General features: G+C 43.3%; 1 protein-coding gene across 3 annotated transcripts in view; it reads left to right on the top strand.

Annotated features, from left to right (window-relative positions):
• Positions 1-13,092: 13,092 nt before the first annotated feature.
• FNDC3B (fibronectin type III domain containing 3B) overlaps positions 13,093-26,946 on the top strand; it is a 296,399-nt gene continuing 282,545 nt past the window's right edge. Inside the window, exon 1 of one of the 3 annotated variants that reach the window (XM_060171958.1) lies at positions 13,093-13,293. The gene's annotated coding sequence lies outside the window, so the exon portion shown is untranslated. Of the gene's footprint in view, positions 13,294-14,063; positions 14,210-26,946 lie in introns of those variants that run through there. The other 2 variants (XM_007517927.3, XM_060171959.1) reach the window with 2 other exon arrangements.

The following is a 26,946-nucleotide window of genomic DNA, read 5'->3' on the forward strand; positions in this document are numbered from 1 at the left end:
TGGGACAGGTCAGTGTAAGGTGTTTGAGCCAAAGCCATTCACTATAGTTCCTACAGAATTGAGCCTGCCCTAGTTCACAGTAGATTCATTCATTCACACTCAGCCTGGAGAAAAGGGAGACTATGGCAGGGACAGTGCAGGATTCTGCACTTAATCTTTTAAGAAGACCCCATACTGGTTTCCACAGAGGCTGAGCTCATTCACATCCTCACCAAGCTTATGCAAAGGTTGCTTTTTCTCCACATCCTCTCCAGCACTTGTTACCATGTGTCCTAGTTGCTAAAGGTTGAGCGCACAGGCATCACTTCCCTGACAAGCTTTCCAATGTAAATCAGTGACCATGAGCATTTTTCTTATATATCTATCATGCTGGTCATCTGTATGTTTTCTTCAATGGAGTATTTGTTCAGTTCTTCTCCTCACTTTTGATGGGGTTCTTTCTTGTTGTTGTTGCTGTTGAGTTTTATGGGTATTAACCCATTATCTGTTGTGTGGTATGTGTATTATTTCTTCCCATTTGATGGGATACCTTTGTGATAATTTCTTTCGCTGTGCACTTTTTATGATGCAATCCTACTTGTTTGTCTTTGCTTTAGTTTCCCTGTCATCAGAATCTAGTTGCCAGAGACATTCCTATGTCCAATAGCATGGTGTTCTGCCTATATTTTCTTCCCAGTATCTTATGATTTCCAATAAGAGGGAGGGAGAACCAGAGCATCACTCTGGCATATGCGGTGCTGGGGATCTAACTCATGACCTGATGTCTGCCAATCTAGCATTTTAGTTTCTATGCCACCTCTTGGGCCACCATCTTCTCGTTCTTTTAGAAGTGATTTATGATTTTTGATATACAAATCCCTACAGGAGCAAAGCTTCATGAATGGTAAAGCAGGGCTGCAGATGTCTCTTGGTCTTGTGGAATATGACACTTAGTGATGAGCAGATGTTAAAGCATCCTTTAATCTGAAGGATAAGCCCTATTTGATCATGCAATGTTATTTTAGAATTTGCTGCTGCACTCAAGTTGCTGATATTTTGTTGAAAGCTGTTACATCTCTATTCATGAGGGATATTGAGCTGTAGTGTTCTTTTCTTATAATTTCTTAACCTGGCTATGATGAGTTGACCTCAGAAATGAGTTTTTGATTGTTCACACCTTCTTCAATTTTTTTGGAAGAGGTTCAGAGAGTTGAATATTAATTTTTTTTTGTGAAATTCACAAACAACTGGTCCTATACTTTTCCTCTTGGAATAATTTTGATCACTGGTTCTTTACTCATCATGGAATGGCTTAAATTTTCTGTTTCCTCATGATTCTATCTTGGTAGTTTATATTTTTCTAAGAATGTGTCTATTTCTTCTACTTTTCAAAAAATCTATTTTATTCATTAGATATGAAAGAACTTCATGAGACACACAGAGAGAAAGAAGGAAAGAGAGAGAGAGAGAGAGACAGAGACCAAATTATCACTCAGGCATATACGGTGCTGGAGATCAAACTGGGAACCAGAGAACCTCAGGCAAGTAAGTCCAGTGCTCTACCAGCTACACCATCAGCCATTTCTTCTCTTCTGCCCAATTTGTTGATGTATATACGTGGGTCTGGTAGTTTCTGATTTTGTAATTTCTATGATAACAGTTGTAATTGCTCTTCTTTGATTTCTAATTGTATTTCAGATTCTCTTGTTTCTTGATTTTGCTAAAACAGTTTGCTGACTCTGTCTTTAAAAAAAAATACAGCTTCCGGCTTCATTGACATTTTCTATTGTTTTGTTTTGTTTTTTTCCTGGTGTCAGTTCCATTTATTTCTGATCTGGTTTTTATTATTTCCTTTCTTTGATTACTTTAGGCTTAGTTCTTTGTCTCAAGGTATAATTTACTTCCATACATGATTGTTCTGCCCATTATTGGGATTTGGATAGGAAAGAATATTAAAAATGTGAGTCAGGCGGTAGCACAGCAGGTTAAGCGCACATGGGGCGAAGCACAAGGGCCAGTTTAAGGATCCCAGTTAGAGCCCTGGGCTCCCCACCTGCAGGGGAGTCACTTCACAGGCGGTGAAGCGGGTCTGTAGGTGTCTATCTTTCTCTCTCTCCCCCTTTCTGTCCTCCCCTGCTCTCTCCAATTCTCTCTGTCCTATCTAACAACGACATCAATAATAACAATAACTACAACAACAATAAATAAAAAACAACAAGGGCAACAAAAGGGAAATATATATATATATATATAACCAAAGAAGTCCTCTTAGATTTGATAAGGTAAGGGATGATGGTGACCTGGACTAGTATGTAATAAAGATGACAATTCACTACTGGTGTGTGCGTGTGTGTGTGTGTGTGTGTGTGTGTGTGTGTGTGTGTGTTTAAATCCGCATTATAGCAGATATCCTCTGTATAGGACTTTTGGTTAAAGTGTCCACCCTCTGTTTTCATTACATTACTCCATTTTAATTGACCTGTTTCATTCATTTCTTTACTGTTCTATGCTTAGGAGAGGTATATTTAACATTTAGGACTACTTTAACTTCAAGTAATAGTGAGGGGGAAATCAGGGTTAGAATGAAATAGCTTATGCTAAATCAGTCCTTACTATTATTATTTTTCATCACTAAGGTTTCAGTGCTGGGTGCTGACTTTTTCAGATAGAAAGTAAATGACAGAGACAGGGAGAGGGAAAGACACTGTGAGACCAAGGCTTGCTCCAATGCTGTGGAGGCTCCAACTCAGCTCATGAACATAACTCTTTTATTTTTTTTCCTCCAGGGTTATTGCTGGGCTCGGTGCCTGCACCATGAATCCACCGCTGCTGGAGGCCATTTTTTTTTCCCCTTTTGTTGCCCTTGTTGTTGTAGCCTCGTTGTGGTTATTATTGCCATCGTCGATGTTGTTCGTTGTTGAATAGGACAGAGAGAAATGGAGAGAGGAGGGGAAGACAGAGAGAGAGGGGGAGAGAAAGATAGACACCTGCAGACCTGCTTCACCGCCTGTGAAGCGACTCTTCTGCAGGTGGGGAGCCGGGGGTTCGAACCGGGATCCTTATGCTGGTCCTTGCACTTTGCGCCACGTGTGCTTAACCCACTGCACCACCGCCCGACCTCCGAACATCTCTTGCTGACTTCCAAATCTGCTTTAAAGTGTCTGACCCATAATGATACCAATACAAATGAGACTCAAGGTAGCTCACTTGGGAACGTGTCTGCTTTGTTATGTCCAATACTGTTATGTCCAGAGGACACTGTACTTTGGGCAGCTTCTGTGGGACACTGCACTGTGGATAGCTTATGTGCTGAGGTGTCTTTCCCTCTCTCCTGTCTCTCAGTCTCTCTTTCTATCTGAAAAAGTTTTCCCAGAGCACAAGGATGTGGGTTCAAGCTCCCACTCTCCATCTGCAGGGGGTACACTTCAAAAGCAGTGAAATAGGTCTGTCAGTGTCTCTGTCTCTCTTCCCCTCTATCTCTTCCTTCCCTCTCAATTTCTTTCTGTTCTCTCCAATAATATATATTTATAATTTCATATATATATATATGAAAAAATGCTGGGAGCAGTGGATTCATCAAGCCCCAGCAATAACCTTGGTGGCAGAAATAAATAAGTAAACAAACAAACAAATAAGTTGTCCCAGAGTGGTAAAGCTCCAATAACTAAAAAAAGCAAATGAAGCAAATAGTGATCATTTTCAAAAATTAAACAACTATGAAACCAAGAGTGTGCTTGTGTTTCTTTATGTATATGCGGAGAGATTTATTTTCATAAATTAACCCATGTGATTATGGGGACAACAACCTGGAGACCCAGGGAAGAACTGATGTAGCTAACGTTCAAAAGCAAAAAATTAAAAAGCAATTAATGTTCAACTCTCTGAACCTCTTCCAAAAAAACTGAAGAAGGTGTGAACAATCAAAAACTCATTTCTGAGGTCAACTCATCATAGCCAGGTTAAGAAATTATAAGAAAAGAACACTACAGCTCAGTATCCCTCATGAATAGAGATGTAACAGCTCTCAACAAAATATCAACAACTTGAATTCAGCAGCAAATTCTAAAATAACATTGCATGATCAAATAGGGCTTATCCTTCAGATTAAAGGATGCTTTAACATCTGCTCATCACTAAGTGTCATATTCCAGGAACATTACCACTCTAGCCACTTTTTATTATTATTATTATTCTGAGAGAGAGAGAGGAAGATGCCAAAGCAACAGAGCTTCTGCTGATGCAGTCCCATCTCCTATGTGGTGCTGGGCTCTAACCTGGCCAAGCATAGGGCAAGGCCCACCTGGTGAGGTCTCTCTGACCCCTGGCCTCAAGAGTCATCAAGGAAACCACTCCAGTGGATGAGGGGGCTGCTGTCAAGCTGCAACAGGACAAGGACCCACCCACTCTGGGGGAGTGTTCTCACCTTGCCTCACGTACTCACAGAATCTGGATGGCCGCATTTCAGAGCTGGTGAGCAAGTAGGTCCCCAGAGATTCTGGAATTAAGAATGAAGAAAGACCCAGAAGGGTGAGGGTGGATAGCATAATAGTCATGCAAAAAGACTCTCATACCTGAGGCTACAAAGTCACAGGTTCAATCCCTTGCACCACCATAAACCAGAGTTGAGCAGTGCTCTGGTAAAAAAAAAAAAAAAAAGGAAGGAAGAGAGAGAGAGAAAGGAAGGAAGGAAGGAAGGAAGGGAGGGAGAGAGAGAGAGGGAGAGAGAAAGAAAGGAAGAAAGAAAGAAAGAAAGAAAGAAAGAAAGAAAGAAAGAAAGAAAGAAAGAAAAGACTCAGACCAGAAGACACCGGAGAGATTAAGAGCTCAGCTGTGACTAACACATTCCTCCAGGGGGAAAAAAAATACTTAAGGAACATATGCTAGATAAGGTCTGTTCAGCCTAAGGGAGGCCACATGGAAGGGTACTGTTCCTTTTGACTACTAGCACTGAATAGGTAGATAGAGGACTAAAATGTCAAAGAAGCAGGTTTCAGATCTATAACAGGAGGAGTAGAGAGAGAGACAGAGACCAGAGAGGTGCATGCAGTGTGGTGGTGATGGGGGTGTTGAACTAGGAATCTCAGGGATGAAAATCTGGTGTTTCCCCAGCCCCATATTTAGAGGTTTTTTTTGTTTTGTTTTGTTGCAGATGGCTATCTAAGCTGGAAGAGTTTTCCTTCCTTCTGGCTGTGTCCAGGCTTGGGGTGAGTGTTTAACCAACATAAGCATGAGAACAGAAATTCTGCTTCAAGAGGGGAAAGAGATGGAAAACTCTGTTCGTATCAGATCTTACAGGCCCTGGTAGTCATTTAGCTTCTACCGAATCGCTCTCATAACTGTAAGGCAGATATTATTGTTTGAAATAGCTTAAAAATAAAGTTGGGCCTATAATTTGCCCTCGTTTGGCCTCAAACAATAGAAAAGGAGGTGGAACTATAACTTCCATTCGTTCAAGTTTCCTCTAGGATCCTGTTAAGCCAAAGCTGCAGAGCTACTCTGAGAGTGTCACTGTCTGAGCTGGCTTTGCTCTGGTAAATTTCTGAACACACTTCAGAACAGGACTAATTGGCTTTTCACCAATGTGCATATTGAAGCAGATATCAGATCTGGCTCGGGACTCAGAACTGGGAGTGAATGCAAAGAGTTAATGCCCTCTATTTAAGGTCAAGATTGGGTTTCAAGATTAGAGGCAAGACTGAGCCTGTCTGAAGGAATCCAGCAAGCTCAGCCAGAGGCATAGAGGTAGGCTGAGAGCCTGGTGGGGTCTTCTAGATAATTCTGCGTAGTGGCCGTAATGATCTCCAAGAAAGAGGTTTAAATTGAAAACATTAAGAATTAAAGAAGTGTCCAGAGGTTTGATAATCCAAGAATTTCATAGCATTAGTTTCAGAACTCATTTTTCTTTTTTTGCTCTAGTATGTTAAAGAAGTTGCATTTCTGTTATTACAAGTTGAGTTGTTCAAACTTTTTTTTTTTTTTTTGCCAGAGCACTGTTCAGTTCTGGTTTATGTTGGTTCTGGGGACTGAATTTGGGACCTCAGTGCCCCAAGCATGAAAGTCTTTTGCATAAACACTCTGCTATCTCCAGGGTTCTAAATCACCTGAGATTAGGAAGTATGACTTGGAATCTCCTTTGAAGATGACTTAGCCTTCTCTGCATGACCATAGAAGGGTTTGAGTCTACATTTTAAAAAAACTTTTCAAAATTTCTTTACTGGGGGACTAATGTTTTACAGTTGACAGTAAATACAATAGTTTGTACATGCATAGCATTTTTGTTTTCTGCACAACAATACAACCCCCACTAAGTTCTCTGCCATCCTGTTCCAGGACCGTGAGTCTACATTTTATTGTAGGCCTTTATTATTATTATTATTATTATTTTTACCAGAGCACTGCTCAGCTCTGACTTGTGGTGGTGCAGGGAGTTGAACCTGGGACTTTGGAGCCTCAGGTATGAGAGTTTCTTTGCATAACCATAATACTATCTACCCCCACCCTATTGTAGGTTTTAATACCCAACATCTTCACCTACATTTTAAAAACATGTTTTTATTTTATTTTATTTATTTATTTTCCCTTTTGTTGCCCTTGTTGTTTTTATTGTTGTTGTAGTTATTATTGTTGTCATTAAAAACATGTTTTTATAAGTTTTTTTCCTCCTTTATTACGGAGATTAATGGTTTACAGTCAAGGGTAAAATACAGTAGCTGGTACATGTATAACATTTTTCAGTTTTCCACAGACCATGATTGTCTATGATTGGGATCATCCCATTATAAGTTTTTTTCTTTCTCTTCTTTCTAATTTGATAGGAAATTGATGGGTGTGGGTAGAGAAAGACACCTGCAGCATTTGCAATTGCCTCCTCACTCCCCCACTCCTCAGGTAGGGACTGGGGTCTTGAACCTGGGTCCTTGAACACTATATAACCCAGCCTCCTCCACTTGCAAGTTTTTTTTTTGTTTGTTTGTTTTGTTTTTTTTCTTTTACCAGAGCACTGCTCATCTCTGGTTTATGATGGTGTGGGGGGAATTGAACCTGGGACTTTGGAACCCCAGGCATGAGAATCTATTTGTGTAATCATTAGGCTATCTACCCTCACCTCACCTGCATTTTTTTTTTTAAAGAATGATGTTATTTATTGAGAGAGAGAGAGAGAGAGAGAGAGGACCACTCTCACTGTGGCACTTGTGGTGCAGGGGATCACACTCAGACCTCACCCTGGCAAGTCCTGATCCTGTAGTTGTGCCATCTTTCCAGGCACTGGGCATCTTCACTTGGATGTGAGTTTCTGTATTTGAACACATCCTACACTACTTTTCACCTCCTTTAAATCTGAGTTCTGAGGAATGTTATTTATTTATTTATTTAACCACAGCTCTGTTCAGCTCTGGCTGATAGTGGTGCTGGGGATTGAATCTGGGACCTTAGAGCCTCAGGGGGGGGAGAGTCTTTTGCATAACCATTGTGCTGTCTCTCTGGCCTTAAGCTGCTTTTGGAAATAAGTCAATGTTATGATTGTGGGGCTCTACCTGGGGTTATAGGTGACTCAGTTTCTCCACATCTGATAATGATACTCATTGTTTTGGGTTGAGGCCTCTCTCATTTTTAGAACTTTCACTTTAGTCTAAGTCTTCTTCATCTCCCTCATTAGAGGGTTTTCTGACATGACCTTCTCTGTGGTGCTGGGAACTGCACCTGGGACCATGAAGCCTCATCCATGAGAGTCTTATAAAAACCATTATGCTGTCTCCCCTGTCCCAGAATAATCAGTCTTGACACCTATTGCAATCACTTTATGACTGTGTAACTACACGGTGTTCATTCATTGTATTTATGTCCCTCAACATATAGTGTGGAGTCCTCTTAAAAGTCTCATCTTTTCCCTTAAGTTTCCAGGTGTCTGTCCTGTGAATTTCCTCCAAGAATGACATTTTCATTAGTTCATTTGCTCATTTCTTCACTCAAGGAGAAACCAGTATTTACTCAGTGAATGCTGGGAGCTTCAAGTTTTCAGTCCTCAGAACAACTAGAGCTGGAAGCCAACGTTGCCACTAAATAGATAAGAAGACAGGTCCTCAAAGAACACTAAAAAAAACCTTTCCTGGTTATAATTGCTATGCTCTCTTCCCTTTTTTTCTCTATAAGGTACTCTCATTTCGTAATCACTTACTGGGTTTCTATTCTGTACTCAAACTGGTGTTAGGAAAAGAAGATGAATGAAATAATGAAGTCACGTCTACACATTTAAGAAGTTAAGAAATTTAGTACACATTGATTCACCATGATTAAAATAAATTCAATTTGGCAGAAGTAAAACAAATAATTTTCTTGTGAATTTCTCTTGCCACCCCCCCCTTTTTTTGTTATTGTGGAAGCTTCACTGTTTTCCCTTAGAAAGAAATACAGAGATAGAGTGGTCCGGGAGGTGGCCCAGTGGATAAAGCGCTGGACTCTCAAGCGTGAGGTCCTGAGTTCAAGCCCCGGCAGCATATGCACCAGAGTGATGTCTGGTTCTTTCTCTTCTCCTATATTTCTCATCAATCAATAAATAAAATCTTTAAAAAAAAAAAAGAAATACAGAGATAGAGATGGGCAGAGAGAAAGGACAGCCCAGCACCAATTTTCCTCCAGGGTCTTAGGACAGGCTTGTACCTGGTTGGGTACAGGTGCATGTCCAGGTGAGCTATACTGCCAGCCTGCTCTTGACTACTTTTTTTTCCTCTCATTATTTATTTATTATTTTTAATTTTTACTTATAAAAAAGGAAACACTGACAAAACCATAGGATAAGAAGGGTACAATTCCACATAATTCCCACCACTAGAATTCTGTATCTCATCCCCCCCTGATAGCTTTCCTATTATTTAACCCTCTGGGTCATTATGGGGTACAGAAGGTAGAAGGTCTGGCTTCTGTAATTGCTTCCCTGCTGAACATGGGCGTTGGCAGGTCAATCCATACTTCCCAGCCTGTCTCTCTCTTTCCCTAGTTGGGCAGGGCTCTGGGGAGTCAGGGCTCCAGGACACACTGGTGGGGTTATCTGCACAGGGAAGTCCAGTTGGCTTCGTGGTAGCATCTGGAACCTGGTGGCTACAAAAAGAGTTAACATATAAAACCAACAAATTGTTGACTAATCATGAGCTTAAAGGCTGGAATATTGCAGATGAAGACTTGGGAGGGGTGACTCCATTTTGAAGACAGCTAGTAGGTCTATTTTAGTTATATTCCAAAGGGCCCATGACTATACTAGTTTTTTTCCTGAGCCTGACCTCTGATATGCAGGTGGACCCAAGCTGTTGTCTGGGGAGATGACGTCATGGCTGGAAAAAGGGCTAGAAAGCTGCATCAGGGAAGAGAGTACTTCCCAAATATGGGAGAAGTGTATAAATATTGTTGACCGTAAACCTGATCAATTTGATCTGGGCCCATATTCAGCTTAGGAGCCTAAGTAACCTCTGCATCCCTGTAGATCTGTCTGAGCACACATTCTTGACTACTTTTTTTAAAAAATATTTTTATATTCATTTATTTCCTTTTGTTGCCCTTGTTGTAGTTATTATTGTTGTTATTGATGTCATTGTTGTCGTTGTTGGATAGGACAGAGAGAAATGGAGAGAGGGGGAAGACAGAGAGGGGGAGAGAAAGACAGACACCTGCAGACCTGCTTCACCGCCTGTGAAGAGACTCCCCTGCAGGTGGGGAGTCGGGCTCAAACCGGGCTCCTTACGCCGCAGGTCCTTGTGCTTTGTGCCACGTGCGCTTAGCTAGCTGCGCTACCACCCGATTCCCTCTCTTGACTACTTTTTACCTTCTTTGTGAATCCTGTCTTTTGGCACTTGAATTGAGCCTTATTGAAATTTATCTATTGAAAAACCTACTGAAATTTACCCACTTACCTAGCCATTTAGATTTCTTTCACATACCTTATTATGACTTATTCAGCAAAGCATTTCTATAAGGCACTGTACTCAAAGCACAATTCTGGGAGTGATACTGGTAAAAGAAAAAAGGAACAAGACCTAGTCAAGCAGAAGATACACATACTGGCTTCCAAGCAAAGAGAAGAAGAGTTACAATATTGTGAGGAAACAAGCTATAAACTGTGGGGACATTGTGAAAGACATTAACTAGGGCACAAAGGTGAGGAAAAAGCCTGGTGATAGACAGGACAAAGAAGTGAGCTACAGAGAGATAGAAACTGTGTTCACAGGGACAGAGCTGAGCTTGAGAGCCATGAACCTGGAGAGTCTAGCCTGTGGGAATTACACAGATTCCAGGAAGCTGGAGAAACTGGTCAGGAATGGGGAACTACAGATTATTTCTTTTTCCTTCCATGCAGGACTGTGGCTCAGGATTGGAGCCTGTTTTATTGACTTATTTATTTGTATATTTTCTTTTTTTTAAAGATTTTATTTATTTATTAATGAGGAAGATAGGAGGAGAGAGAAAGAACCAGACATCACTCTGGCGCATGTGCTGCCGGGGATCGAACTCAGGACCTCATGCTTGAGAGTCCAAAGCTTTATCGCTGTGCCACCTCCAGACCACTATTTATATATTTTCTTGTCGCTGGAACGTCACTGATTTTTTCAGATAGAAAGTCAGAGGGAGGGGCCGGGTGGTGGTGTACCTGGTTGAGTGCACATGTTGCAATGTGGACCGGGGTTCGAGCCCCTGGTCCCCACCTGCAAAGGGAAACCTTTGTGAGTGGTCAGTTTGTGTTTCAAGTGTCTCTTTGTCTCCGCCTCTCTCACTTCTCTATCACTCCTTTCCCTCCCAATTTCTGGCTATCTGTCTCTATCCAATAAATACATAAAGATTAAAGAGAAAAAGAAAAAAGAAAGTCAGAGGGACACAGGGAAAGGCACCCTAGCACCTGAGCTTCCCCCAGTGCGCTGAGGGTCAGGCTCAAACCTGGGCTCCTTGTTTAACAGAGAAAATGCACAGTCCACGTGAGCTCTCTTGTCTGTTCCGGAGTCTACTTTAGAAAGATGGTTTCCAGAGACTTTCTGGGGACTCTTAGGTCAGAGGGGGGCAAGAAGACAGTTAGCAGGGAGTGCCTATTTGCTTGAAGTCACTAGTTCTCCCACATCTCTTGCCCTACCCCTCAAATAGTGGCAACTTTCACAGGGAAAGGTGCTGTTTCTCAGTATTCTTTTTTAAAAAAAATATTTATTTTCCCTTTTGTTGCCCTTGTTTTTTATTGTTGTTGTAGTTATTATTATTGTTGTTGTTGTTAGATAGGACAGAGACAAGTGGAGAGAGGAGGGGAAGACAGAGAGGGGGAGAGAAAGATAGACACCTGCAGACCTGCTTCACCACCTGTGAAGCGACTCCCCTGCAGGTGGGGAGCCGGGGGCTCGAACCAGAATCCTTATGCTGATCCTTGCGCTTATGCCACGTGCGCTTAACCCACTGCACTACCACCCGACTCCCCTCAGTATTCTTTTTATGCACTATGGGCTTTGATACAGAATTATGTACAATAACTCTATGATAAGTGGTTATTATTTTGGGGGAATGTCAATGACAGGAATATATTGTCTCAGAACACAGCCAGGTGGCTTTGTTATCTAGTAGTTGGGGTTCAATGAGATTATGTACAATACCTGGAAATCTAAGGAGGGAGGGACTTCCCAGGGACAAGCTCTGTGCTTCTGTCTCCCCAAGAATAGGATGAATACACTCTGTTGACTATTTTGAGGCAAACACACAGCTACACATTACATCTGATGTATTTAATAGCATCTCAACAGTTACATAATGACTCTGGCTGTGGCTTCCTTTGCATGCTTGACAGATGTAGAAATAGGAATAGGAGCCAAGGGCAGCCTTTGCCTTGGTGAGAGCACAACCAGCCCTGAGAGGGGGAAAGAGGAATTGAGATTGACTGACCCCATGTTAGTCCGATAGCCCAGATGCTGTGAAAACAGACAAGGGAATGATGAAATTGTCCATAACGCGGTCCTTTTGGATTTAAAATAAGGAACTATAGCCTGGGAGGAACCTCATTCTGCAAAACACACTGGACTATGCCTGAGGACATGGGTTCTAGGCTCTGGTTACCATATGGGAGTACCTGCAGGGGGAATGTCATGAGCAATGGAGCAGAGCTGTGATGTCTCTCCTCTCTCTAGAAAACAAACAACAACAAAGTGGTGGGGTACAAAGGGGGAGGAAGGAAGCAAGCGTCTACGTGTGATGGAGGAGGTACAAAGCTCCAGAGAAAACCCTGGTAACAAAAATAAAAGAAAATTCCAGCTGGGGAGATAGCATTATGGTTCTGCAAAAGACTTTCCTGCCTGAAGCTCTGAGGTCCCAGGTTCAATACCCATCACCATCATCAGCTACAGCTGAGCATGGCTCTAGGCTCTCTCTCTAAATATATATCTTTCTTTCTGTATCTCTCTCTCTCTCTCATTAAAATAAATAAAAACATTAAAAAAGATAACAGAAATTTTAATAAATAAGGTGGGAGGAAAGTGTGTGTGCACTGGAAAATGTGTCCGTCCTGGACCTCAGTTCTGCCTGGTCAACAGCACTTAGTAGCAGTGTCTTGGCTATCTTTTGAGGGCTGTGCAACAAGAACCTTCAAGAGTGAGTCACTGCACAGAACTTTGGTGATGGGTATTGTGTGAAACTATCCATTGTAATTTTACAATCTTGTAACCCACTATTAATCACGAATTAAAATACTTTATACATTTTATTTAGAAGTGAGTCCCGGGCAGGGGTAGATAGCATAATGGTTATGCAAAGAGACTCATGCCTGAGGTTCTAAAATCGCAGGTTCAATCCCCTGCACCTCCATAAACTAGAGATGAGCATTGGTTTGGTTAAAAAAGTGTGTCCCCCGAAATTTTATGCTTCATCAGCTTGAACACCCCGCTCTCCTAAAGGGATCCGCTTAGTAACTCAGGCTTGGGAAGCCGGGGTGGGGGGTGGGGCGTGTGTCAAAGGAAGCCAGGTTCCTGGGAGCCGGCAGCAGCGCTATTCGGGCGTTTACGGCAGGGGCCGGGCCGCGGCCCCATGTGGTCCCAACTTCTCCAGCGTGGCGGAGTCCCGGGGCTGGCGCGTCGGCCAGTTACTCCAGCCGCGGTGGTGCGGGCTCTACTAGGTGGTTTACGGCAGGGGGCGGGCCGCGGGCCGTGTGCTGGCGACATCACTGGCATGGCGGAGTCCCCGGGCCAGCGCGCCTGCTAGTTCCTCCAGCGGCAGCGGCGGCGGCGGGAGCGGGAGCGGCCAGGAGCGGCCAGGGGCAGTGGGATTCTCGGCGCTCCCAGCGGGTCTCAGCCCCGAGCAGGGCAGGTAAGGCGGCGGGGCCGGCGATCGGGGACTGGAGACTAGGAATCGTGGAGCCCCGCTGGCTGCACAGTCGGCCGAGTGCGCCTCCGGGAGCCCGGGCGGCTCTGCGCTGGGGCTAGAGCAGGGGCTGGAGCCAGGGACCGGAGCCGGGGCTGGAGCCAGGGATCGGATCCGGGGCTGGAGCCAGGGATCAGAGCCGGGGATCGGAGCCGCTAGCAGGGGCTGGAGCCGGGGCGGGGGCGGCGGGGCTCGGCCTGCGCGGGCGCCCCTCTCCGAGTCTGGGAGGAGGTGACCGAGCAGGGCTGGTGGGTGGGGGCTTGCTTCTGGAATGGAAACCTGGGGTGTGGGGGTGGAAAGGGGTCGGACTGTGCCACCAAAGGGTCCGAGGATTCCGCCTTCCAACCCCCGCCAGCTCTGGTCCGAGAGATCCCAGATACCCCCTCCATCAGTTCGGGTTCGAAGACCCCTCCCAGGTACTCCCCTCCGCCGGCCCGGGTCCGAATTCCATTCCCCCCGCCACCCACCCCCACAACCTCTCCGCCAGCCGAAGTCCGAGGAACCCCCCCTCCCCCGAGGCTCCCAGCTGTGCCGGCCTGGGTCCGAGGACCGCCCTCCAGCCCCCATCTCTGGTCTTTACGCTGGGGCAGGGGCAGGGGCAGGGGCGGGGGGGGGCTCCGACGTGTCACTTTCGGCGGCTGTAGGTTTCCACCCGGGGGGGGCGGGGCGCCGTGCAGGGTCCCCGGGAGCCCCCCCCCGTCCCCGCCCTCGGCCTCCCCGGGACACTCCCCGCCCCTCCCGCCGGCGGCCACCGCGGCGCGCCACGTCCTCCCTGCCGCCCCCCCCCCGCCCGGGCAGGGGGCGGGAACGTGGGCTGGCGGCGCTGAGGACCCGAGCTTCGAGCAGCGGGTTGCGCAGCGCGGTCAGTTGGGGCCAGGGGACTCGGGGGCCACTGGGGGGTGGCGGGGGAGACACGGGTGGGCTGTCAACTCGGTGGGACCCGAGGGTGTCTCCCGGGGTCTAGGGGTCTGGGCAGGGCCCCGCGCGGCGCCACTGGCGGGAAGCCCTTCGGGAGTGCGCCCCGAGCGGGCGCGGTTGGAATCCCCCCTCCGGGCATTCCGGCCAAGCTGACCGCTGACCGCTTCCTTCCCCGCACGGCCTCCTCTCTCTCCTCTTCTCTCCTCTCTGGCCCAGCTGCAAACTAAGTTTGGAGCTCTTGGAACCCACGGGAAGGTTGGGGTGGGAGGGCAAAGACATTCCCTTCCTTCCATCCAACCCGGTGGGTCCTCGCTGTCTTCCTCCTCCCCCAATCTCCTCAGGCTTAAAAACATTTTGGACCTGGCCAGGTCTTTTGTTGGGTGGATACCCCCTGATTGCTTGTCTGTTGTTTTTTTAATGTGCAGTTAATTTGATTTGAATTTCCTCCAATTTCCAGGCCTGCTAGGGAGGGCTCAGGGAGAGGGAAGAAGTCTTTCTTCCTTTTTCTTTCTTTCTTTCTTTTTTTCTTTCTTTCTTTCTTTCTCTCTCTCTCTCTCTCTCTCTCTCTCTTTCTTTTTTCCTTAAGCGTGGAGCTTTGGGGAAAGGGGAGGCCAACGCTTGTGGGCAAAGAGTCAGCGGGAGCAGACAGACCCGGAAGAAAAGGAATCTACTCTGGAATAACACTTTTTTTTTCTTTTAAGTCTTCAGGCCTTGGGGCCAAAAAAAAAAAAGTCTCTGTTCTGATTTCTGCTGTCTGATCTGCTCTCCCACTCTCAAGTTAAAGCTGCTCCCCCCCTCCCCGTCGGGGACAACGTCCCTTGAAGAGAACCCTAGAACCAGGGACAGCCTGGTGACCCTCGTTTTGTGGCTCTGGTGGGGGGGCCTCTGCTCCCCCTTTCGGCAGGCGGGCCCTTTGGGCCCAGGCTTCAGTAAATTTCCTGGCTCCTAGAGCAGCTGTCTCAGGAGAGCGAAGTCTTTGGGCAAGTTTCAGGCCCTGCGAGGGGGCCTCACCCATGAAGGTATAATTCTCACTTTGTTTAGACGCTAGAAGGTCACCCACAGCTGGCTGGTAAAAAGGAATAAGAAAAAAAAAAATCTCCCAAGAATCAGTCATTGCAAGAGTGCGTTTAAAGGCACCCGAGCTTTAAAGTGTTTGGTTTCAGAGCTCCTGAAAGCAGTTCAGCTGTTAAAGCCAGTGCTCATTTAAAAGAGATGTTAAAACTGCAAGATATCATCATGGAATAGGGGGTTGCAGCTTCTAATTACAGTATATACGATTTCAGAAAGATATTCCCGTAACCCTCTTAGGCTTTATAAATAGCGCACAGCAAGCAGGCCATGGGCTGCGTTGGAGTTTCTGGGAGGAGTTTCTGGGAGGAGAGCTTGGGAATTGTCAGGAAGTTCTAGCAATCTGGGCAGTAGTTTACTCAGTACCAGTTTGGGCTTCTTTTGGTGAGCACTTCATTAAGCTTGGAAGATTGAGCTGGGGTCTGTAGAAGTTAAACAGCAGAACTTCCTAAACTTCCTTTAGGAGACCTGGGGAGGGCAAAAGACCTGTAGCTATCACAGCTCAGAACCCAACAGGATTGGTTCTCAATTCTTCTTTCTTAGGTCTCTTGCTGTGTCTTTCCTATTTATCATCTCATTGAAATCTTGACCAATCCTTGTACTTTAGGTGATGATGCCATGACCAAGAAGTTGAGGTTCTCAGAAGCTTAGTAACTTGTCTAGACTCATGCAACTACCAGTGGTACAATAGAATTTTCCCTCCCAGTGAGCTATTTTGCAGATGTTAGAATTTTCTTTGATGATGGAAATGGTGCCAGATCTGTGTTGGCCAGGAGGGTAGCCACCAAGCACATTCTTGAAATGTGACTAGCTAGGCTGCTTCCTTTAAAATTGTATTTAGGTGTAACTGTTTTAAACTGTTACTTGTGGCTGGGTGGTTAGCATATTAGAGATGGCAATCTAGAACTCTCCCAGTCTCAACCCTATTCATGTTTAACTGGGTCATTTCCTAGCTCAACTTTCTTTTTACACCAACAGGAGACGCTTTGATTTATCCCTTAAGAGTGGAACTTAAATGCTGGGGAACATAGGTGGGGGGAAAAAACAGCCCACCTTTTTTTTGTTGTTGTTGTTAGTGCTTACATGTCAAAACTGATGGACAAAAACTTTAATTGATACTTCTTTGGTTGGTTGAATTGCTCAAAGCAGTAGCTGGAAAGGCAACCAAAGCTATTATTTGAGTATGGCAAGGGCATGTAAGTAAAGGCAATATAAAAACCACTAACGGGGAGTTGAAAAGACAGCCCCTAATACTCACGTTTACCTGCTCTTTGGGCAATTCTTTTCAAATGACTTCATCAGCCTCTGTCTGGTAAATAATGCTGCCCAGCCACCATTTACTTTTCCATATAGCTCCATATGGAGCTGAGAAATCAATTAGAAGAATTTAAATAATTGCTTTACTACACAGGAAAAAAATTCTAATATAAAACACTAGATTCATCCAGCGCTTGGAATACATTTAAAGCAACAAGAAAGAGGTGTTAGGTGGTCACATAGTTTCCTGATTTAGTAAATTTTATTTAAATCGACTGTGTTTTTTGAATTTCCTTTGGCAGGAGGAATTTCATCTGCTTTCTGGTTTTTGTATAAAATAATGACAGCTCTTACTCATGTTCAAGTAAACATGATTTACTTAGATTCCACACTTAGATTTTCAGTAGTCTGGCATTTTCCTTTCTTTCATTTGTAGCTTTCAGGAAAAGTCAAATGATAAAGTGACTTCTTTTTATTTGGCTTTCTAAGAGGTAGCTTCCAGTTTGGGTAAAAATATGTGTCTGTCTGCTGTCTGCTCTGTATTTATTGCAGTGTCCGGGATGATCTTATTTTGTCACGCTGACCCTGAAGCATTCTGTAGTCTCTGCCCTAGTAAAGCAACTTTAGACTGACCTGCATTTCAGGGTTATGTGAATTATGTGGCCTCTAGCTCTTTGAAAGGCAGAGACTGAGCTAAAGCTCAAGCATCAGTTACTGAGACCCAGAGCTGTGCATAATCTATTCTTGCCTTATTTCAAGGAGCTAGTAGAAGACCCTGCTACAAACAGAATTTAGTGTTATTGTGAGCTTGACAAATGTAGGGAATATGAGTTAGCTCATTATGCTTATAGGATATCAGGGTGCCTGATGGAAAAGAGATATCCCCTACTCAGTGTTCTTCTGATGTTAAATTATAAAGATGCCAGAATGATGCTAAAGTTTGGAGTCTTCTGCCCCTAGAGAAGACTGCATCTGGGTATCAGCAGATCAGCATCTTCTCAGCAGCCAGGGGTTTCCTTTTTAGCTGCATGTCCTTGATACACTTTGGAACCTCTCTCACTCTGTTTCCTCTTATTAATGGAAACGTCTGACCCATACAATTTCCCAAGTGATTGTCTCACGGGTCAAGTGAGTCATGGACTGCAAAGTGGCAAAGCCCCACAAACTCTGCAGGTGATTTTGCCTCAAGGATTTCTTTCTTTCTTTTCTTTTCTTTTCTTTTCCTTTCTTTCTTTCTTTCTTTATTTTTAATTAATTAATTTATTTATTGGGGAGTTAATGTTTTACATTCAACAGTAAATACAGTAGTTTGTACATGCATAACATCCCCCAGTTTCCCATTTAATAATACAACCCCTACTATATCATCTATCATCCTTCATGGACCTGTATTCTCCCCCCCACCTCCTTTATTTATTTTTTAAGTCTTTATTAGCTAGAGACAGCCAGAAATGGAGAGGGAAGGAGGGGCGGTGAAAGAGAGGGAGAGAGACAGAGAGACACCTGTAGCTCTGCTTCACCAAGTGAAGCTTTCCCCCTGCAGGTGGGGGAAAACCTGGATCCTTGTGCATTGTAACATGTGTGTTCAACCAGGTGTGCCACCACCCAACCCCTTTATTTTCTTTTTTATTTAATAGACAGAAATTGAGAGGGGAGGGGGAGATAGAGTGGGAGAGAGACAGATGCCTGTAGCACTGAGTCATCACTCCTAAAGCTTGCCCCCTGCTGGTAGGGATCCAGGGGTTGAACCCAAGTCCTTGTATGCACTCAACCAGGCGTGCCACTGCCCAGTCCGAGGCCTCAGCATTTAAAGCTGATCTGTTCTTGCAGTTTTTTTAAAAAAAGATTTTATTTATTTATGAGAAATGATAGGAAAGCGAAAGAACTAGACATCACTCTGGTACATGTGCTGCCGGGGATTGAACTCAGGACGTCATGCTCGACAGTCCAATGCCATATCCACTGTTCCCAGACGACTTCTTGCAGTTTTTTTTACAATTCCAAAGACTTCCAAATTATGCTTGGAGAATTTGACAAGTGATTTCTTTTTCCCTTTTTGATGAGACTGCATGGGCTGTGGCTGTGGCTTTTGGATTGTTTCTTCTTTCTTTTGGTGGAATGTAGTAGTTGATGTGTGACTTCTCAAAGGACCTGTTAGCCTGGTTCCACCTTTTGGGGAAGTTAGTGGCCTTATATATGGCCTGCAGTTGGGTCGGCATTGCTGCATTGGACGTTCAGTCTGCCCTGCTGCAGGCTTACTGTTGAGGTGAAGAAGAAGAGCACAGCCTATTGAAGGAACTTGTAGTGCTGAATGTTAGCGGCCTAGGACTTCTGTTCCTGTATGTTACCTTAGCGAGTCTGTACTTGAGCTTTGAATAATTGAAGCGGAGAATGAAGGGGTGGGGAGGAAGGGGTCCTTGTAATCCGCTTGGCCTTCCTCTTTCACACAAATGAGAGTAATCTACTATAGGAGAAAATAAGGCGGTGTTTTCAAGTCACCGTCAGTTCCCATCGTTAAAGCTCTTGGGTTTGTCCTGAAGTGTTCGAGGAGAGGCTTTGTTCTTTAGTTTACACTGAACACTGTAGTGTACAGTAAAGTATTCTCAAGTATAGATGTGCATGTCTGTAGGTACTATATACATGCTTTTAGGCATTACCAGAGATGGTGTGATGTGGCTTTGAAAAATGATATGCTTTGAAAAAGGCAGAGCATGCTTGAAGCTCTGTGGCCAGCCCTGGGCAGACAGGGCTGTGTGAACACCAGGCTCTGGCTCAGAGATTTATAAAGTTTTTTTTTTTTTTAATTTATTTGTTTTTGAGAGAGATGCAGAGAGAGAAAGAGAAACACTGCTCAGCTCTGGTTTATGGTGGTGCGGGGGATTGAACCTGGGACTTCCGGAGCCTCAGGCATGACAGTCTCTTTGCATAACCACTATGCTATCTACCCCTGCCCTGGCTCACAGATTTAATGGCACTAGTGCACTCTGCAAAGGACAGCCAAGAGCTGGCAGCCCCAAACTGCAGGGGGCTGTGCCAGGTATGACCTGTGAAGACCAAAGCACAGATAAGGGGGTGGGGTGGGTGATAGATGTACCTTGATGAGCCATCAATAGGTGGGTCTGTTTCTTATTTTGAAGTTGCATCAACCCAAGGCCTGATGGTAGGGCTCACACATTAGCATGCCAGGTTCAAGCCCACCTGCAGGGGGGAAGCTTCACAAGTGGTGGAGCAGTGCTGTAGGGAGGCTCTCCTCTCTGTCTCCTGGACTCTATTTGAAAAAAAAAGGGCAACAAAAAGGGAATAAATAAGTAAATATTAAAAAAAAAAAAAAAGGAAGTGGGTTGTAGCGCAGCAGGTTAAGCGCAAGTGGCGCAAAGCGTAAGGACCGGCGTAAGGATCTCAGTTCGAGCCCCCGGTTCCCCATCTGCAGGGGAATCACTTCACAGGTGGTTAAGCAGGTCTGCAGGTGTCTGTCTTTCTCTCCCCCTGTCTTCCCCTCCTCTCGCCATTTCTCTGTCCTGTCTTAATAGCAACAACATCAATTACAACAACAATAACTACAACAATAAAAAAAAGGGCAACAAAAGGGAAAACAGATAAACATAAAAAAAAAGCCACCAGGTATGGCGGAATCCTCAATAAGCCACAGTGATAACTGTGGTTCATAAATAAATAAATAGAAAAAAATGCATCAGTCTTCTCTTTTGCTATTGCTAATTGATATGTAGTTTGGCATCCTGTAACTCCTGTATTGTAATCTTGGATGCCCTTGGCAGTACTCATAGTTGGTCCAAGCACTGACTCCTAAGGTTGGAGTTCTATAATATTATTACCACTTCTTATCAATTTTAAATGATGTGTGGGGGGGACTGAGCCAAATTTAGCATTATTTGAGATGCGAAATATCAGTGTTAAAAATAGCCCCTGTATTAAATGATTATTCTTGGGTTTAAAGTATAATTTTATTTCATGCTGTTATTGATTCAGAAAGCATTTATTGAGTTCTAGAGTAGGACCTTTGTTTTTTTTTTTTTTTTCCTTTTGTTGCCCTTGTTTTATTGTTGTCATTATTGTTGTTATTGATGTCATTATTGTTGGTAATCTGCTTTTAGTTTTATTATTTATTTATTTATTTATTTATTTATTTATTTTCCTTTTTTTTTAATTTAAGAAAGGATTAATTAACAAAACCATAGGGTATGAGGGGTACAACTCCACACAATTCCCACCGCCCAATCTCCATATTCCACCCCCTCCCCCGATAGCTTTCCCATTCTCTATCCCTCTGGGAGCATGGACCCAGGGTCATTGTGGGTTGCAGAAGGTAGAAGGTCTGGCTTCTGTAATTGCTTCCCCGCTGAACATGGGCGTTGACTGGTCGGGAGTAGGACCTTTGTTAATGGAATCTTCTCTTCTGACTTATTTTTGGCAAATACAACACATTTTTCTATTAACTCATAGGGACTTTGCACATATTTTTTGGACTGTTCTGTAGAGAACTGTTTGCACCATCAAATTCGTAGGGTATTAATGGCAGCAACATCCATTCTTGGCTTCTCTCTGAAATTTGAGAAATATTAAAATTAAAGAACCTTCAGACTTTGTTTAAAACTAAATTCATATCAGCATTTAGAACTTGTGTTGATTCTGGAAAATGAAGATTTTTAGACCAGAAACATTAACTCAAGTTGATGTACTACAAGCTCTTAGTGTTCAATTATGAAAAGCTTTCTGTTGAACTAATTGTCTAGAAAATTGTGTTTATGTACGAGCAGATATAGCATGTTTGAGAAATAATTGAAGATTTTTTAAAATCCCAGGAAATAACAGGATTTAACGTATTCTTAAGGGGCTTAGTCAGATTCCCCACAGCTGCTGAAAGAGGTGCCTTTATTAAAAATAACTCCATTGTTCTGGATGTAATTAATTAGGAATTTACAATATTACCCAGGCAAGTCTAGGATAAAGTTTGGCTCCTGATATTATATGAAAAAGTTTTACTGCAACAGAAATTAAAACAGATCATTAGGGGACGATATAGCCAATTAGGAGAATCAACCACTTTTAAGCACCTTGGAAAAGTTAGTTTACATAAAAGCCTGTGAAGCTGTAGTCTGAGTTGAAGTTAGTTCTACTGCTGTACCTTGCACAGGCATGAAGTGTTGGGAATTGGTGATTTACTCAGCACAGCACGGGAGGTGGGGCTAGGTGGGACTTGCCTGTGATGCCAGAGCTGTGTTTTGTATGCAAACTAAATCACAGCTGTAAGCAAATACCCATCTCCCCCTACTCCACTAACAGCCGCCAGCTATGGCTGTTCATTTGGTTTGCAGTTTGGTTGAAGGACATCACTATGGCCTTTAGCTGCCCATATCCCCCCTCTGCTTTTTGGTACATTTGGGACAAGTCCCACAAATTGCTAATTATCAGGTTAATTATGCACCCTCCACCTCTTTACTTCCTGCTTCTCTGTGAACTGATTGATAAAAATGAATACATTTCTCTAAAATGTAGAGATTCCATGTACAAACTATTGTATTTACTGTTGAATGTAAAACATTAATTCCCCAATAAAGAAATTAAAAAATGTAGAGATTCTTTATATTCATTTACTCAAATATGAGCTTTTCTAGTATGTGACTTTCAGAGTAAGATTTTTACCTATTTTCACAGTACAAGTTGTATGTATGTGTAAGATACTATGCACTTTTAGGATACTATGCGTCTTTTCATTATTCTCTAAGTTTTTTTTTTTTTAACACCGTCTACAGCTTTAAGTAATTCAAGAGAGAAAATGTCTAGACATTGCTGTTTCTGATTTTTATTTTATTTTTTCTTAAACTCAGGAAAAACAATTTAGACTAGCAGAGGTAAGCAATATTGTGAAAAAGTACATTGGAATATGCTTAAAATATTGAATTGAACTCTTATGTATGAGTACGCAAGAATGAAAGGACAGGGGCTGAGTGGTGGTGCACCTGCTGGAGCGCACATGTTACAATGAGCAAGGACCTGGGTTCGAGCCCTCGGTTCCCACCTACAGTGGGAAAACTTTGCAAGTGGTGAAGCAGTGTTGCAGGTGTCTCTCAGTCTCGCTCCCTCCCTACCTCCCCCTTCCCTATCAATTTCTGGCTGTCTCTAGCCAATAAGTAAAGATTAAAAAAAAAAAAGAATGAAGGGACAATTATAGAAGGTAGTCGGACAGTTTTTCAAAAAGGTAAGCATATAGCTGTCATTTGATCAGCAGTTCCATTCCTGGGTATGCCCAGGCTAATGGAAAACTGAGATTCAGACAGAACACCTGTGTTTATAAACACCATCATTCTGACTCTCTAATAGGTGGAAGCTACTCGGGTGTTCTTTCATAAATCAGCAGATAAATGTGGTGTGTACATGCAATGGAATAGTATTCAGCTGTAAAAGGGAATGTGCTATTTTGGTGCGTGCTACATATAGGTGAACTCTGAAAGCATTATGTTAGATAAACCAACACAAAAGAGAAAACATTATATGTTTCTACTTATACAGTTTATCTAGAACAGAATAATTCATAGAGACAGGAAAAAATAGTGATTAACAGAGGAAAGCAGGATGCATAGTTATCATTTAATGAGCATAGCATGTGTGTGGAATGATAAAAAAATTCTGGAAATGAATAATAGTGTTAATTATATAATACTATGAATGTCGTAAACACTGTTAGTGCCTCTGAATCATGCACTTAAAGTAGTTAAGTTGGTGCATGTTTTCTTATGCATAGTCTGCCACAATAAACAGTGGAGGAAATTGAGGATTTAGTGCAGGAGACCTCAGTTTCTCTCTGTTTGTGACCCCTTCCTGTTTTCTCTGCCCTCCTCCGTGGTGTGGTATGCATTGGTGGAATGAATTGCTTCTCTTCTGTTGCAGTGTAAGATTGCCCTGGGACTTTTTTTTTTTTTTTTTTGAAAGCAGTGTTTCCTTATTAACTGACTTGAATTTCAGAGGAAGACTATTTAAAAATAGATCCCTGAGGGACAGGAAAAAGCATTTTCATATTTAGATGAGCCAGGTAGTGTATTAATGTCCACTGACAGTTAGGAAACCCACCCCCAGCCTCCTTGTGACTCACCTACAAAGCAAGGAGTTGTATGTACAACTAGACCTTTCTTATTTTATAGCCTTTAGGCATTTTATTCAATTCTGTCTTCAGGACTTGAGGCTCAACTTTCACTTCCACTTCGAGAAATGATCTAAGTCATCTCCTATTGGAAATGCGTTAGATGCTAGCGTTCTAAAAGGTCTTGAAGCCTGATAGAAGGATTTAGTTTGTGAAAGAAAACTGTAGAAGGAGCTGTTTTTTTTTTTTTTTTTCCCATCTGAACTTGACTCTGGTATCTAGCTACTGCTGCTCTCTCTCTTTTGTATCTTGTCAGACACTGATGTAAAATTTCAGTAGCTCACTTATCAAATGATGGGATAAGATTTTTTTGTTTTGTTTTGGGACAGTGATTTTTATATTTAAAGCTTAAATATTCATTAGGAATACTGAAAATATTAGCGAAAATTCAAATAAAAAGGTTTATAGCCATAGTAAATAAGAGGTTGTAGGGAAAATTAGATGCTGTGTACCATAAAAATTTTACCATCCATTAATAGTTATTAATTTTGGAACTCCTGGGAACCAGTATCTATTTGAAAGGGTCTTTGCTCTCCTCTCTCTCTCTCTCTCTCTCTTTCTGACTCTCTCTCTCTTTCTCTGGATTTATTTTCTTTGCTGTACTTGTGAAAGGCTTTCAGATAATAACAAACCATTTTGTGGTCTGCCAATTCCTCCACAGGTAGGGTTGTGACCACTTAATAAAGTGTTGGGGACCACATCCTCATTGCCTCTGGTAGAGAGAATTACCAGGACACCTAGCGCTCTTCAGTGGATTTTGGTTGACTCAAAAAGAATGTCTTCTGCTACTTGCTATATATGCCCATTATGTTTCAGAACTGTCTTCTGAGGTCATAATGTCCTTTTCTTTTAAATTCTTCTGGCACTTGAATCTGTGTTTTCCAGGGCATTTGTCATTTTCACTGTTGTCTGATGTTTCACCCTTTGTTGAGTGGAGGGATGTGATGTCTGATTTCACTTATAGCCCTTATGAGTACATTGTAACTATCTGTTGGATGGATCATGTGTGGGTGGGTGAATTCCCAGGTTGAAGGTGCCATTTATTTAAATATAACACCTTTCCTGGTGTTTTATTTAATCATTTTTTCTTCTTCTAAAGTTGACCTCTTTGAAGCAAGGGCCAAGTTGAAGATATTTTTTTGTGTTCTGAGTTTCTCTAAGGGTTCTTTTTGCCCTTTAGAGTAGGGATGTAATAAATATTTAAACACACGTGACAGCACAAGCCACCTTCAGTGCAAGTTTAGCTTTTCATATACTGCTATTTTAAAGAAAACTCGAGAACATATGATATCCTTCCATGTCTGTATTGGAATGATAATTGACTATGATAATTTGAGCAGCCAGCTTCTAATTGTAATACTCTAGCAATGTGGCACTTGGATATATTTTGCCTCCAGGGTAATCGCTGGGGCTTGATGACTGCACTATGAATCCACTTTTCCTGGAGGCCTTTTTCCCCCCTTTGTTGTCTTTATTGTTGTTGTTATTGTTGCCATTACCATTGTTGGATAGGACTAAGAAATTGAGAGAAGAGGGGAAGACAGAGGGTGGAGAGAAAGGTAGACACCTGCAGACCTGCCTCACCACCCATGCAGCGACCTCCCTGCAGGTGGGGAGCTGGGGGCTTGAACCGGGATCCTTAACGCCGGTCCTTGTGCTTCACGCCTTGTTCACTTAACCTGCTGCACTTCTGCCTGGCTCCCAGTACTTGATTATGTTTATGTTGCTTTTCTATTTGGGTCTGTTTGGATATCACAAAGTGAGAGCATTTCAGGGATTTGGAAATCTAACATGATATTTTTACATAGAAATTTTAGAAGGGAAACATTAAAGGGATAAAAACCAGCTAACCACCACCATTTATATCTTACTGAGAGTTGATGCTTCTAACTCCTAGCTAGTGTTCAGTGCATGACTGATCCCTGGAGAAAGGGTCAAAGGGCATATAATGGAAACCTGAGGAGAATGACCTCAGTTATTTGGAGTTGGCATTAAAGCATGCCCAGGAAGAAAAGAAGTTCTTAGAATGTTTACTCCCTCCCTCATGTGGGGTGTGTGTGTGTGTGTGTGTGTGTGTGTGTGTGTGTGTGTGTGTGTGGTGTGCACAGGGCTTTTCTTCATTGTGTCTGCAGTGGATCTTTGGTTCATTTGAGTGTTTTGGGGCAGACTATGTGACCAGACAGATGTGGGAAGACAGACTTTGATCTGTCCTGTGCAGATTTTTGCTCAGTGGCTAAAAAGAGGTCAGGTGGGAGGAGGATTTCCAAGCCCAGAACTGTAATTAGCAATTGGAACAGCAGAATGGAAGTGGCCAGACTTAGGACAGTTCATTATCAAACTCGTCGGGGGTGAAACCAGCAGCTTTGGACAGTTTTATATATAGACATGAGGACATTTGTCACGTGTGCAGTGTACTTCTGAATACTCTGCTGCTCACACGTCAGAATATAATAATTCTTCTTATTATAGCGTTTGCCGGAATATAATAATGGTGACCAGCAGCTCCTGCTCTAGATCAAGGAGAGTAAGAGACAGAGAGTGGCAGAGAGAGACCTCAGGTCCTCATGCAGCCTGCAGCCTGCCCCCTGCAGGTGCTCCGATGTAGCTTGACCCCATGTCTTCCTGCGGGTGAATGTGCATCTGAGCCACCTGCCGGCCTCACCTGTTAAATATCTTATTTATGTCCCCAGGCTTGGGACAGTCCTTCTGTGCCCCAGTCAGTTGAGGCTAAGATGAAGTATTAGCTGAATGCCTTCTCTGTGCAAGTTTATTTTTGAAACGGGAAGATTCTCAACATTCCCACAGAGGGAGCTTTTCCTAAATACTGTTTTCGGTAATAACTTAATCTTGGAGAAGCAGAAAATAAAAGTAAACTTCAAGGAAAGTGATGCCTGAAAATACCATAGTGGGTGAATATAGAATGAGCGCAGAAAAATTGAGGACAACTAGTGAAGAAATGGTGACACTTGAAAATCTCTTGAGGGGCTGGTGAAATAGCTCACGTTGGAAGTGCACTGCTGCTTGGCTATGTGCATGACCCAGGTTTGAACCCAGCTCCCAACGCTTTGAGGCTTCTGTGCTGTGGTCCATTATCATGCTCTCTTTTCTGTCTATATGAAGAAAAAAGAAATAATAAAATAAAACACCATCAGTTATTTAGGCTTCTTGGTCCCAGCAGCTTTGTTCTTCTCAACCTTCCT

This window comes from Erinaceus europaeus, chromosome 14 (genome assembly GCF_950295315.1).
Source record: "Erinaceus europaeus chromosome 14, mEriEur2.1, whole genome shotgun sequence".
Lineage (NCBI taxonomy): Eukaryota > Metazoa > Chordata > Mammalia > Eulipotyphla > Erinaceidae > Erinaceus > Erinaceus europaeus.